This window comes from Arachis ipaensis, chromosome B02 (assembly GCF_000816755.2).
Source record: "Arachis ipaensis cultivar K30076 chromosome B02, Araip1.1, whole genome shotgun sequence".
In the NCBI taxonomy this organism is placed as follows: Eukaryota; Viridiplantae; Streptophyta; class Magnoliopsida; order Fabales; family Fabaceae; genus Arachis; species Arachis ipaensis.
The window spans coordinates 80143341-80156636 of record NC_029786.2 but is presented as its reverse complement, the minus strand read 5'-3'; positions in this window follow the sequence as shown (position 1 = coordinate 80156636).

Genomic DNA, 13296 nt, shown 5'->3' with positions numbered 1-13296 from the left:
CAATTTAGCATGCATTTAGATTTCCTTCCTAAATTCAGTACATGTTTGAAAATTGCTTCCTAGAGACTTTAATTATTTACTTTTAATTCTCCTTTATTCCATTCGATGCCGTGATCTGTGTGTCAAGTGTTTCAGGCCTTATAGGGCATGAATGAGATGGAGATTGGAGAGGAAGCTAGCAAAAATGGAAGGAACACAAGAACTTGAGGAGATAACCAGCGAGAAGTGACACGGTCGCATGGCTCACGCGACCGCGCGAAGGAGCGCAAATCGCAGCGACGCGGCCGCATGGCTTGTGCGGCTGTGCGGATTGGAAAGCGCAAGCGACGCGGTAGCGTGGACGACGCGAACGCGTGGAGAGGAAAAAGCGCAAGCGACGCGACCGCATGGATGACGCGATCGCGTGACATGTAAATGTTGGATTGCTATCCTGTCACCAACGCCAATCCCTTTGAACTAAGTGGGTTGCAACTCGTGAATAGATCTGGCATTCCAACTTGTTTGAGTTTCCCTTACCTAGTAAAGGATAACCAAACAGAGTAACCGTTAATTATAAATCAATCTTAAAAATTACTCCATCAATGATAGAGATTCTAACTAATCAATTCCCAGTCAAGGCTTTTATTTATATTATTTATTTAAAATTCCTCAATTTAAATTCCAATTTACTTAGCTCAACTTCTTGGAACATCTGATTAATAAAACAGCACACTTTTCTGCAACTCGTTGGGAGATGACCTGGGACTTAAAACTCCCAGTAATTTTAATTTAAACTCTCTGTGACATAGTTCTAAATTGATAGGCAGATTTTTGGTGAGTTAAGAACTATACTTGCAATGTAACCATTTTAATAAATTTTTAATTCACCAGCTTCTGCTTCCCATCAATTTTTGGTGCCGTTGCCGGGGAGTTGCAATAGAGTGCTAATTTTATTAATTAGAATTTATTTATTTGCATTTTATTTAATTTTGCTATTATGAGCTGCATGTTTCTTCCGTCAAATGACGCGTTCACTTCCTGATCCGCGCTTGCTAATATTCGATCCTAAAACTGAAAGGACTATTTCACGAATAAGGCGAGAACAGCGTAGGTTAGCCCACTCTGAGGGCGGATCTGAAAGTGAAATTGAGGAAGAAACCAGCCCCCGTTCTACTGATTCGGTTATTTTAGGTACAGAAAACATGGCAGCTAGAAGAGTTACCATTCAGGAGGAAGGAGCTCCTGATTTTACAATGCAACCATTTCAAGCGCATCATCCAGCGGTAGCTACAGATTTTGAAATAAAGATCGCACTGCTGAATTTGATGCCCAAGTTTCATGGCCTACCTGCTCAAGAGCCTATCAAGCACTTGAGAGATTTCCAGGGAGCCTGTTCTACTGTCAGGCGTGATGGCACTGATGAAACTTCAATTCTGCTGAAAGCTTTTCCGTTCTCTCTTGAGGGAAAAGCAAGAGAGTGGTACTACACTCAACCTCTAGCAAATGTATCCAACTGGGATACACTCAGAAAGGAGTTTCTGGAGAAATTCTTTCCATCTGAAGTTACTAATAAACTGAGGAAGGATATCTCTATAATTGTTCAGGATGACAATGAGACTCTCTTTGAATACTGGGAGCGCTTCAATAATCTTCTTGAAGCATGCCCCCACCACATGATTGACAAGATCGTGCTACTCAGCTATATCACACAAGGTATGAGACCCCAAGATAAGACCACATTGGAAAGTGCCAGCAATGGGTCTATGAAGAAGTACAAGACCACTGATGAAGCTTGGCAATTGATCAGTGATTTTGCTGAATCTACTCGAAACCACAGACAGAAGCAAGGCCGTTCAAAAGCCGTTGCAGAAGTATCTTCTGGCATAGAGACTGCTGCTCTAAATCGAAGCATCTGTGAGATGACCAACCTACTGAAGCAAATGCAGTTGAGTCAAGAAGCTCAGCAAACTCAACCGCAGCAAAACCAACAACTAGTTCCACAAAGAATTTGCGGAATTTGTGCTAATTACAGCCACTACACTGATGAATGCCCGTAGCTCCAACAAGAAGACAACATGGTGGCATCCACTCACAACTTCTATGACCACCCCAACCAAGGGTACAATCAAAGTGGAAATAATAACCATGGATGGCAGGACAATTCAAACCAGAATTGGAGAGACAACAATAATAGGGGAGGCAGAGATAACCAGGGAAATCAAAGGTTGAATAATAACAATAACAGGCAGCAAAATCAACCTTATCGAGCACCTCACCTGAGGCAAAACCAAGGACCACCGAAAAATCAGCAGCAAACCTCTCAGTTTACTCATTCTTCTATATCTTCTAATAAAGATTTATTACAAGCTTTTGAGAAAAGACAACTGGCCATGGAAAATACCATCGTGAACAATATTAACGCTAGTCTGAATGGTTTCACCTCTACTCTACAAGCTTTATTGACACAAATTGGTTCAGCACAAAATTCCAGTAACTAACCTTCAAGCACCACTGGAATCCCCTCTCAACTATTACCCAATCCAAAGGGAGGCATTAATGCCATCACCCTGAGGTTTGGAACCACACTGCAGGAGAGAAATCAGGAGGAACCAAGCTCACCAGAATACGCCTCAGCTGAAGAGGTGGTGGAAATCGAAGATGTTGAAGAGGAAGAAGACATACAGGACATAGCTGAAGAAGAGATAGCTCAACCACAGGAAGAAGCACAAAAAGGCGCAGGCACCACAGAAAACACTACTCCCATTCTATTTCCACAACTTGCAAGGAAGCCCCGGAAGCAGCTGGAACCTGATCCTAAAATGGTAGAAATATTCAAAAAGGTTGAGGTAACTGTTTTCCTTTTTGATGTTATTCAGCAGGTACCTAAATATGCAAAGTTTCTAAAAGACTTATGTATCTATAAAGACAAAATTAATGAATTAGAAACTATTCCTTTAGGTAGTTCTATATCTGCTTTAATGGGAGGATTACCTGAAAAATGTAGTGATCCAGGTCCTTGCATAGTTAGTTGTACTATTGGTGGTGTAGTAATTTATGATTGCATGTGTGATTTAGGAGCATGTGTCAGTATAATGCCTTTGTCTATATATGATGTTTTAAGGCTCCCTCCCTTAAAAAGGTCGGCAGCTCGTTTTGTGTTAGCAGATAAAAGCATTATTACAGTGGCTGGAGTTGCTGAAGATGTTTTGGTGAACATTAAAGGGCTCACATTTCCCACTGATTTTTATATCTTGGAGATGCCCCATAATGATTCAGATAAGCCATCATCAATCCTACTTGGAAGACCATTCCTGAAGACATCAAAATTCAAATTGGATGCTTTTTTAGGAACATACTCCTTTGAAATAGATGGCCGCATAGTGATCTTCAATCTGAATGGAGTCATTGACAACCCCCCAGAAGATCGTTCTATCTTCTAGTGTGATATCATAGACGAGAGTGTGGCTGAAGTTCAAAAAGAAGAGTTTGAAGAGAGGCACACTGGACAAGATCCAAGTGTGGGGACCCTCTTAACTGACAATAAGGACACTTCGCCATTTTCGCAAGCCCCAGATAATCCAGAGCCTACCCATAATCAAAAGTTAGAATTGAAACCTCTCCCTCCACATCTCAAATATGCTTACCTTGAGGATGAGCAGAAGCTTTCGGTTATTATTGCAAGAGAACTGACTTCTCAACAAGAAGAGCAGTTACTTGATGTGCTGAGGAAGCATAAGAAAGCAATTGGGTGGAGTTTGGCAGATATAGTGGGAATCGACCCTCAAGTATGCGAGCACAGAATATTTTTAGAAGAGGGAGCAAGAACTGTCCGTCAACCCCAGAGAAGATTGAATCCCACCATCTTGGAAGTTGTCAAAAAGGAAGTGACCAGACTATTGGAAGTAGGTATCATATACCCCATTTCAGACAGTGAATAGGTAAGCCCAGTACAAGTTGTGCCCAAGAAGTCCGGAGTCACTACCGTGAAGAATGAGCATAGAGAGCTCATAGCAACTAGAGTTCAGAATGCTTGGAGAGTCTGCATTGATTACAGGTGTCTCAACCAAGCTACCCGTAAGGATCACTACCCACTTCCATTCATTGATCAAATGCTGGATCACCTGTCAGGTAAATCACATTATTGCTTTCTAGATGGTTACACAGGTTATTTCCAGATTCATATAGCTCCTGAGGATCAGGAAAAGACTACTTTTACATGTCCTTTTGGGACTTATGCTTATAAGAGAATGCCCTTTGGCTTGTGTAATGCACCAGCTACTTTCCAAAGGTGCATGATGAGCCTTTTCTCTGATCTTATTGAGGACTGTATGGAAGTTTTTATGGACGATTTTAGTGTTTATGGTGATTCTTTTAACCTTTGCTCAGCGTGAAGGTAAGGATCCTTTTGTTATTGCCTATGCGTCTAAGACTTTAGACACTGCCCAGTCCAATTATACTACTACTGAGAAAGAGCTACTTGCTATTGTTTTCGCTCTGGATAAATTCCGAGCTTATTTACTTGGTACTAGAGTAGTAGTGTATTTGAACCATGCAGCTCTAAAGTATTTATTAGCTAAAAAGGAATCCAAACCAAGACTTATACGTTGGATACTGCTGTTACAAGAATTTGATTTAGAAATAAAGGATAGGAGTGGTAATCAAAATTTAGTAGCGGACCACTTGAGTCGCCTTGAACATATTAAGGATGATTCTACTTCTATAGATGATAATTTTCCTTTTGACAACCTGCAAGCAGTATCTGAGGTAGTCCCTTGGTACACACCTGTTGCTAATTATTTAGTTAGCCGCACATTTCCTCCACATTTCTCTAAACATCAAAGAGACAAGCTGAAAAGCGAGTCTAAATATTATATATGGGATGACCCATATTTATGGAGATATGGCGCTGACCAGATAATTAGACGATGTGTACCTCAATCAGAATTCCAGTCCATTTTAGAGGCATGTCACTCATCTAAGAGTGGAGGACACTTTGGCCCTCAAAGAACAGCTAGTAAGATCTTAGACTGCGAATTCTGGTGGCCTACTCTTTTTAGAGATGCTGCTGAGTTTTGTAAATCTTGTCACCCATGCCAGAAATTTGGTAACATATCCAAGAGGGATGAGATGCCTCAACAATATATGCTTTTCTGTGAAATTTTTGATGTCTGGGGCATTGACTTCATGGGTCCATTTCCAAATTCTAGTGGATATTTTTATATATTGTTAGCTGTGGATTATGTTTCCAAATGGGTGGAAGCAATTCCTGTCCGCACTGATGATGCTAACACTATTGTTTCCTTTGTGAGAAACCATATTATATGCCGCTTTGGATCACCACGAGCAATCGTGAGCGATCAAGGCACCCATTTTTGTAACAGGAGACTAACAGGATTGATGAAGAAGCATGGGATAATCCATAAAGTTGCAACAGCTTACCATCCCCAAACTAATGGGTAAGCCGAGGTGTCAAACAGAGAAATTAAACGTATCCTGCATAAGATAGTAAAGCCTCATAGAAAAGACTGGAGCACCAGACTACAAGATGCACTGTGGGCATATAGAACAGCATACAAGACACCCATTGGGATGAGTCCCTTTCGCTTAGTTTACGGAAAAGCTTGCCATCTTCCAGTTGAAATCGAATACAGAGCCTTCTGGGCAGTTAAAGAGTGCAACATGGAAATTGAGAAAGCCGGAACTAAAAGAAATTTGCAACTACAGGAACTGGAAAACCTTCGCCTAGAAGCTTATGAGAACTCCAGAATATACAAGGAAAAGATGAAAGCCGTGCATGATCAAAACATCAAGAAGAGAGAGTTCCAACCTGGAGATTTTGTTCTCCTTTACAAATCTCGACTGAGGCTCATGCCCAGTAAGTTGAGATCAAAATGGGAAGGTCCATACAGAATAGAGAAGGCTGAACCGAACGGAGTCTATCACCTAAGCCATCCTTCAAGTTCTGAACTTATTAAGGTTAATGGATACCGCCTAAAGCTGTACCATGGTGAGAAGGTGCAGAAAAATAAGGAGCTTGAGATCTTCCACTTGGAAGATCCCCACATAGCAGCAGATTGAACTAGTGGAGCGTCCAACTTACGGACGTAAAAGCAAAGTGCTTGGTGGGAGACAACCCACCGCGGTATGATCGTTTCTTTCTTCACTTTTAGTTTTTCTTCTTTAATAACTCTTCTCTTTATTAGTGCTTCCGTGCTCTTTCAATTACATGTCTTTATCTTTCCTAAAAAAAAAAAAAATTTCGCCGCGCGACGCGATCGCATCAGCGACGTGTCCGCGTGGCAGGAGGAGTAAAGAAAAATAAGAATGAACAGAAAGTTATGCAGGAGGAGCGCTGGAGTCATGCCAATGGCACAAATTACTCCATGCGACCGCGTCGCATGGAAATCATGGCCTCCCACGCGACTGCGTGCCTCACGCGGCCGCGTGCCCTGCATTTTCGACGTAAAAGGGTGCACAATGCTATATTGAGCGAGAGTGGTGCTGGATTGGTGCTGGAAGCACAATCCTTATCACGCGACCGCGTCACCGACGCGGCCGCGTCAATTATTTTCTGACGCACACTCACACGATCGCATGACCCACGCGATCGCGTCACCCAATTTTGGCAATTGAAATGAATCGAACAGAGAGTTGTGCTGGAGCGAGGCTGCACTCGCGCTAGCAGCGCAACATAGGTCACGCGACCGCGGGACCGACGCGATCGCGTCCCCTTCCCTGATGTGCCCCCATGCGAACGCATGCCCCAGGCGGCCGCGTCGCATGCGCCGCACAGCTAAACCCCAATTGCCAAATTATCTTATCTTTCTTTCCTCCAAATCCTAGTTTTTCTTTTCCCTCCTTCTTTCTTTTTTTCCCTCCTTCTTTCTTCTTTCCCCCTTCTCCTTTCTATCTCACTCTCTCTCTATCTCTCCTCCATTAACAAGGTTTTACCTTCTTCTTCCTTCTTCTCTTTTCTATCATTCTTATTATATTATGTATATATTATTATTTTCTTTTTCTTTTCTTTTTCTTTTCAAACTTTTATTTTCTTTATTCTTCTTTTCCCTTTTTACATGGTGTTAGAAATTTTTTGAGTCATTATCCCTCACTATATGCTCGTGACTTGTTACAATTTATTTGACAATTATTATTATTATTTTTTTAGGGGATTGCTTGCATGTTCAATTTCATACTTTTTACATCTTGTTTAACATGCATGCTATGTGTTTGTAAAAAAGCCCATGTGGCATTATGCACTTCTCTATGTTCCTATACTATTCAATGCTTGCTTTTCACAACTTTCCCCTATTATTTTATTAATTGAATTCAATTGTCAATACAAACGTGATGGTTTGTTACAAAGTAATGCTTGGCCTATGCTACTCATGTCCTTTGCCAGCATGCCAATAAACACCTTACATTCACTTGTCTTTTTATGCACTAGCTATTTCCCATTGATGGCTTTTCATATGTACTCGAGAGCATGTGTTAATGTCATCTACATTTTACTGTGCATCATTCACCCTCTTTTCCGTTTCCTTCCTTGCTGTGTCTCTCTTTGCATTTAATTTTCTTTCTCTTCCCTTCTTTCAGGATGGCCACCAAGAAAGGAAAGGAGAAAGCAACTTCCAGACCACCAGCAAGAAGGGGAACTAAAAGAGCATTAGTGGCAGAGCCTTCTTCAACCGCAGTCAAGCCCTCAACAAAACGAGTCAAGAGGATAATAAAGGTTGACGAAAAGGAGAAAGCCTTTCCAGCAAAGGACGCTGCGCGATTTTCCATTTGCTACTGTGAGCAGATGTTCCCCATCCTGGCAGAAAGGAACTATAACAATGAATACCTTCTTATCCTCCCGTCCAATATTGCCATCTTTGTTGAGCCGAAAATTGAGCGAAGACAATGGGGTTTCCTACGGAAACAGCCAAGGCAAGTCAATCTTTCTTGGGTAGTTGAGTTCTACTCCAACTTTTACATGCCGACCCTGCAGTCTGTTTATGTCCAGCAGAAGCAAGTCCCCATCACAGAAGAAGCCATTCAGCAAGTTCTGAGTCTTCCCCCTATTCCTGCAGGAATGGACGCTTTTCAAGAAGCCACCCTTCAGCGCCAGAGATACCAATTTGACTGGGACTCCGTTCTCGGAGTCATCGCTTTACCTGGCAGCCGTTAGATCTACGGATACCACCGTTCCCGCCCTAAGGGAATCTTGGCTTCCGCACTTACCTTGGAGGCTCGCGTATGGGCACAGATCATGTCCCATTACGTCTTTCCGAGCACTCATGAGTCCTCCTTCACTGCAGACATGGCTGTTCTACTATGGTGCATCCTTATAGACCAACCTCTGAATCTTTCAGGACACATCCGAAATGCTATGGAGCATGTACAAATCGCGAGCAACCTACCTTTTCCCGCCCTGGTCTCAGATCTTGTCTCAGCAGCCGGAGTCTCCTACAGAGCTGGGGACACCAAAGCCATGGTTCCACGGGATGATCAATATGTCCCTCACGGGAAATACCTCAGACTTTCAGCAGCCACTACAAGCTAGCCTACTGAGCCAGTTGAAGATATTCCTTTTTCAACACCACAAGCATCTACAACCGAGAAATTGCTCCAGCAGATACTTGAAAAATTGGATCGACATGAACTGAAAGCTAAGATGAGAGAGCACCGTAACGAGCACCGATTCAAACACCTCAAGGAGCTACTCAAGGGACGCTTCAGAGACTCAGACACCCCGGACTCCACTTCTTTTACCAGCACCGGGAGCCATGATGATCCCGACTGTGGAGATACTGCTACCAGCCCACCCCTGTTCCTGACAGATGGCACCGAGGACGGTGCAAAGCCTTAAGTGTGGGGAGGTCGGTCAGTACCTGGCTTCCGGAGGTAAATTCTCTTCTCTGGCACCAATAATTAGGATATTTTAGTTAGATTTTCTTTCTTTTATAGAATAGAATAAACTGCATAGGTTAGAATAGTTGCATGCATGTTCTACTTGATTGAAAAGACAATAAGTTTCTTTTAAAAATTTATCTTTGGAACAAAATTTCACTAATTTTTGAAAATTTTTATGATAAATTTGCTTGAGTTGTATTTGGAACATGATGTTTGAGCTAAAGAACACACAACCTGTGAAAGATTTGAGCCTTTATGTATGGTTACACTATTTAACCATAATCATTTTATTCTTGTGTGTTTACTTCTCTATGATTGTAATCTATATTTTGTTTTATCTTATATGTCCAATATTTATTATATTTACACGCTTGCACATGATTGAGGCCATTATTTGTTTAAACTCACTTATCCAAATCAAACCTACCCTTCTCAATTACCTTTGTTAACCGCTTTGAGCCTTTAATTCCCATTTGTTCGATATTTTACCACATTACTAACCTTAAGCTGAAAAATAATTATATATCCCAAATTGAATCTTTGGTTAGCTTAAGATAAAATTGTGTGTGCTAGTTAAGTATGGGAAATTGTGGGAACAAAAGTTGTTAAGGGAATATGTCATGAAAATTTAAAGGGAATTTGGATACCTACTCATGTGAAGATATGAGAATGAAAAATCTATGTGCATTGATAAGCTTTATTTATTTAAAAAAAAAATAAAAAATTAAAAAAATTAAAAAAATTCAATAAATAAGGGGACAAAATTACCCCAATGTTAAATTCAGAATTCAAAGATCAATGCACATATGATAGAATTAAAATACAAAGTTGAAACATGAGTATGGGTTGAAAAAGGGAATTATGGGTAGCTAAGCATGAATTTAAAAGTATATAGAATATATGTATATTAGGTGAGAGCTTAGGTTAATTAAAGATTCAATTTATAAAGCTCACTTAGCCATATGTATATCCTTACCTGCACCTTGGCCCCATTACAACCCTAAAAAGACCTCATGATGTTTGCATTGGTATATTAACTGTTGTTGATTGGTTAAGAGAAAAACAAAAGTTAGAAAACATGACTAGAAAAGAATTGAGTGACTACCCTATACACTAGAGATTAGAGCGCAAGACGACCTGGGACTTAAAACTCCCAGTAATTTTAATTTAAACTCTCTGTGACATATTTCTAAATTGATAGGCAGATTTTTGGTGAGTTAAGAACTATACTTGCAACGTAACCATTTTAATAAATTTTTAATTCACCAGCTTCTGCTTCCCATCAGGTGTGAAGATGGGTTTATATAGGGGTGGAGAGAGGGTTAGGGTTCGGCCATATACCTTGCAAGTTGTAGAAATGGGATAGGAGTGGTGTCTTTGATAAACCACTATTTTATGGTTTATATTGTGTTTAATTGTGTGGTTTTGTCATGATCCTTGCCCACTTATTCATCAATTTAGCATGCATTTAGATTTCCTTCCTAAATTCAGTACATGTTTGAAAATTGCTTCCTAGAGACTTTAATTATTTACTTTTAATTCTCCTTTATTCTATTCGATGCCGTGATCTGTGTGTCAAGTGTTTCAGGCCTTATAGGACATGAATGAGATGGAGATTGGAGAGGAAGCTAGCAAAAATGGAAGGAACACAAGAACTTGAGGAGATAACCAGCGAGAAGTGACGCGGTCGCATGGCTCACGCGACCGCGCGAAGGAGCGCAAATCACAGCGACGCGGCCGCATGGCTTGTGCGGCCGCGCGGATTAGAAAGTGCAAGTGACGCGGTAGCGTGGACGACGCAAACGCGTGGAGAGGAAAAAGCGCAAGCGACGCGACCGCATGGATGACGCGATCGCGTGACATGTGCGATCTGCATAATCTACAGAATTCGATGGGGGCAATTTTGGACCTTATTTCGGCCCAGTTTTTGGCCCGGAACAGCAGACTAGAGTCAGAGAATATGCAGAAACAACACACACATTCATTCAGTAGTTTTAGATCTAGTTTTTTCACTCTCTTAGGTTTTTCTCTCTAGTTTTTAGGATTTTAATTTTCAATTGATCTTAGCATTGGAACATTGAGAAGAGTTATTTCCTCATCAAGACTTCATCATTCTAGTTTTTATTCTTCCATGTTCTTTGTTATGTTTAATTTTGTCATTCAGATACTTTTATATAGGTGGGGCTTTATGATGGATGGATGTGGATTGGTGAAGGGTTTATGGAGAAGAGGGTAGGATTTGATAGGTGAGGGGTTTTTGGGGAAGAGGTATTGAGGTGATTGGTGAATGGGTGAAGAAGAGAGAGAGTGAGTTGAGGTTGGTGGGGATCCTGTGGGGTCTACAGATCCTGAGGTGTCAAGGATTTTTCATCCCTGCACCAAGTGGCGTGCAAAATGCCCTTTTCTGCCAATCCTGGCGTTAAACGCCAGGTTGCTGCCCATTTCTGGCATTTAACGCTAGCTTCTTGCCCTTTTTTGGCATTAAACGCCAGTCTGGTGCCCATTTCTGGCATTAAACGCCCATAATGGTGCCGGACTGAGCGTTTAACGCCCATTCTGCTGCCCTTACTGGCGTTTAAACGCCAGTAGCCTTCTCCTCCAGGGTGTTCTATTTTTCATTCTATTTTTCAGTTTGTTTTTGCTTTTTCAATTGTTTTTGTGACTTCCCATGATCATCAACCTACAGAAAACATAAAATAATAGAAATATAACATAGATAAGTAAAATTGGGTTGCCTCCCAACAAGCGCTTCTTTAATGTCAGTAGCTTGACAGTGGGCTCTCATGGAGCCTCACAGATACTCAGAGCATGATGATGGCCTCTCAACACCAAACTTAGAGTTTGGTTGTGGCCTCCCAACACCAAACTTAGAGTTTGAATGAGGGGATTTTGTTTGACTCTACATTGAGAGAAGCTTTTCATGCTTCCTCTCCATGGTTATAGAGGGAGATCCTTGAGCCTTAAACACAAGGGAGTCCTCATTCACTTGAAGGACTAATTCTCCTCTGTCTACATCAATCATAGCTTTTGCTGTGGCAAGGAAGGGTCTACCAAGGATAATGAATTCATCCATACACTTCCCAGTGTCTAGGATTATGAAATCAGCAGGGATGTAGTGGTCTTCAACCTTTACCAAGATATCCTCTACAAGTCCATAAGCTTGTTTCCTTAAATTGTCTGCCATCTCTAGTGAGATTCTTGCAGCTTGTACCTCAAAGATCCCTAGCTTCTCCATTACAGAGAGAGGCATGAGGTTTATGCTTGACCCTAGGTCACACAGAGCCTTCTCAAAGGTCATGGTGCCTATGGTACAAGGTATTGAGAACTTCCTAGGATCCTGTCTCTTTTGAGGTATTCTCTGCCTAGTCAAGTCATCCAGTTCTTTGGTGAGCGAGGGGGATTCATCCTCCCAAGTCTCATTACCAAATAACTTGGCATTTATTTTTATGATTGCTCCAAGGTACTTAGAAACTTGCTCTTCAGTAACATCTTTATCCTCTTCAGGGGAAGAATACTTATCAGAGCTTATGAATGGCAGAAGTAAATTCAATAGAATCTCTATGGCCTCATTGTGGGCCTCAGATTCCCATGGTTCCTCATTAGGGAACTCCATGGAGGCCAGTGGATGTCCATTGAGGTCTTCCTCAGAGGAGATCACTGCCTCGTCCTCCTTTCCATGTTTGGCCATGTGAGATGTGGTTATGGCCTTGCACTCTCTTTTTGGATTCTCTTCTGTATTGCTTGGGAGAGTACTAGGAGGGAGTTCAGTAATTTTCTTACTCAACTGACCCACTTGTGCCTCCAAAGTTCTAATGGAGGACCTTGTTTCAGTCATGAAACTTTGAGTGGTTTTAATTAGATCAGAGACTATAGTTGCTAAGTCAGAGTGGCTCTGCTAAGAATTCTCTGTCTGTTGCTGAGAAGATGATGGAAAAGGTTTGCCATTGCTAAACCTATTTCTTTTACCATTATTGTTGTTGAAGCCTTGTTGAGGCCACTGTTGATCCTTCCATGAGAGGTTTGGATGATTCCTCCATGAAGGATTATAGGTGTTTCCATAGGGTTCTCCCATGTAATTCACCTCTTCCATTGCTGGGTTCTCAGGATCATAAGCTTCTTCTTCAGATGAAGCTTCTTTGGTACTGCCTGTTGCTGCTTGCATTCCAGACAGACTCTGAGAAATCATATTGACTTGTTGAGTCAATTTTTTGTTCTGAGCCAATATGGCATTCAGAGTATCAATTTCAAGAACTCCTTTCTTCTGACTTGTCCCATTATTCACAGGATTCCTTTCAGAAGTGTACATGAATTGGTTATTTGTAATCATTTCAATGAGTTCCTGAGCTTCTGCAGGCGTCTTCTTCAGATGAAGGGATCCTCCAGCAGAGCTGTCCAATGATATCTTGGACAGTTCAGATAGACCAT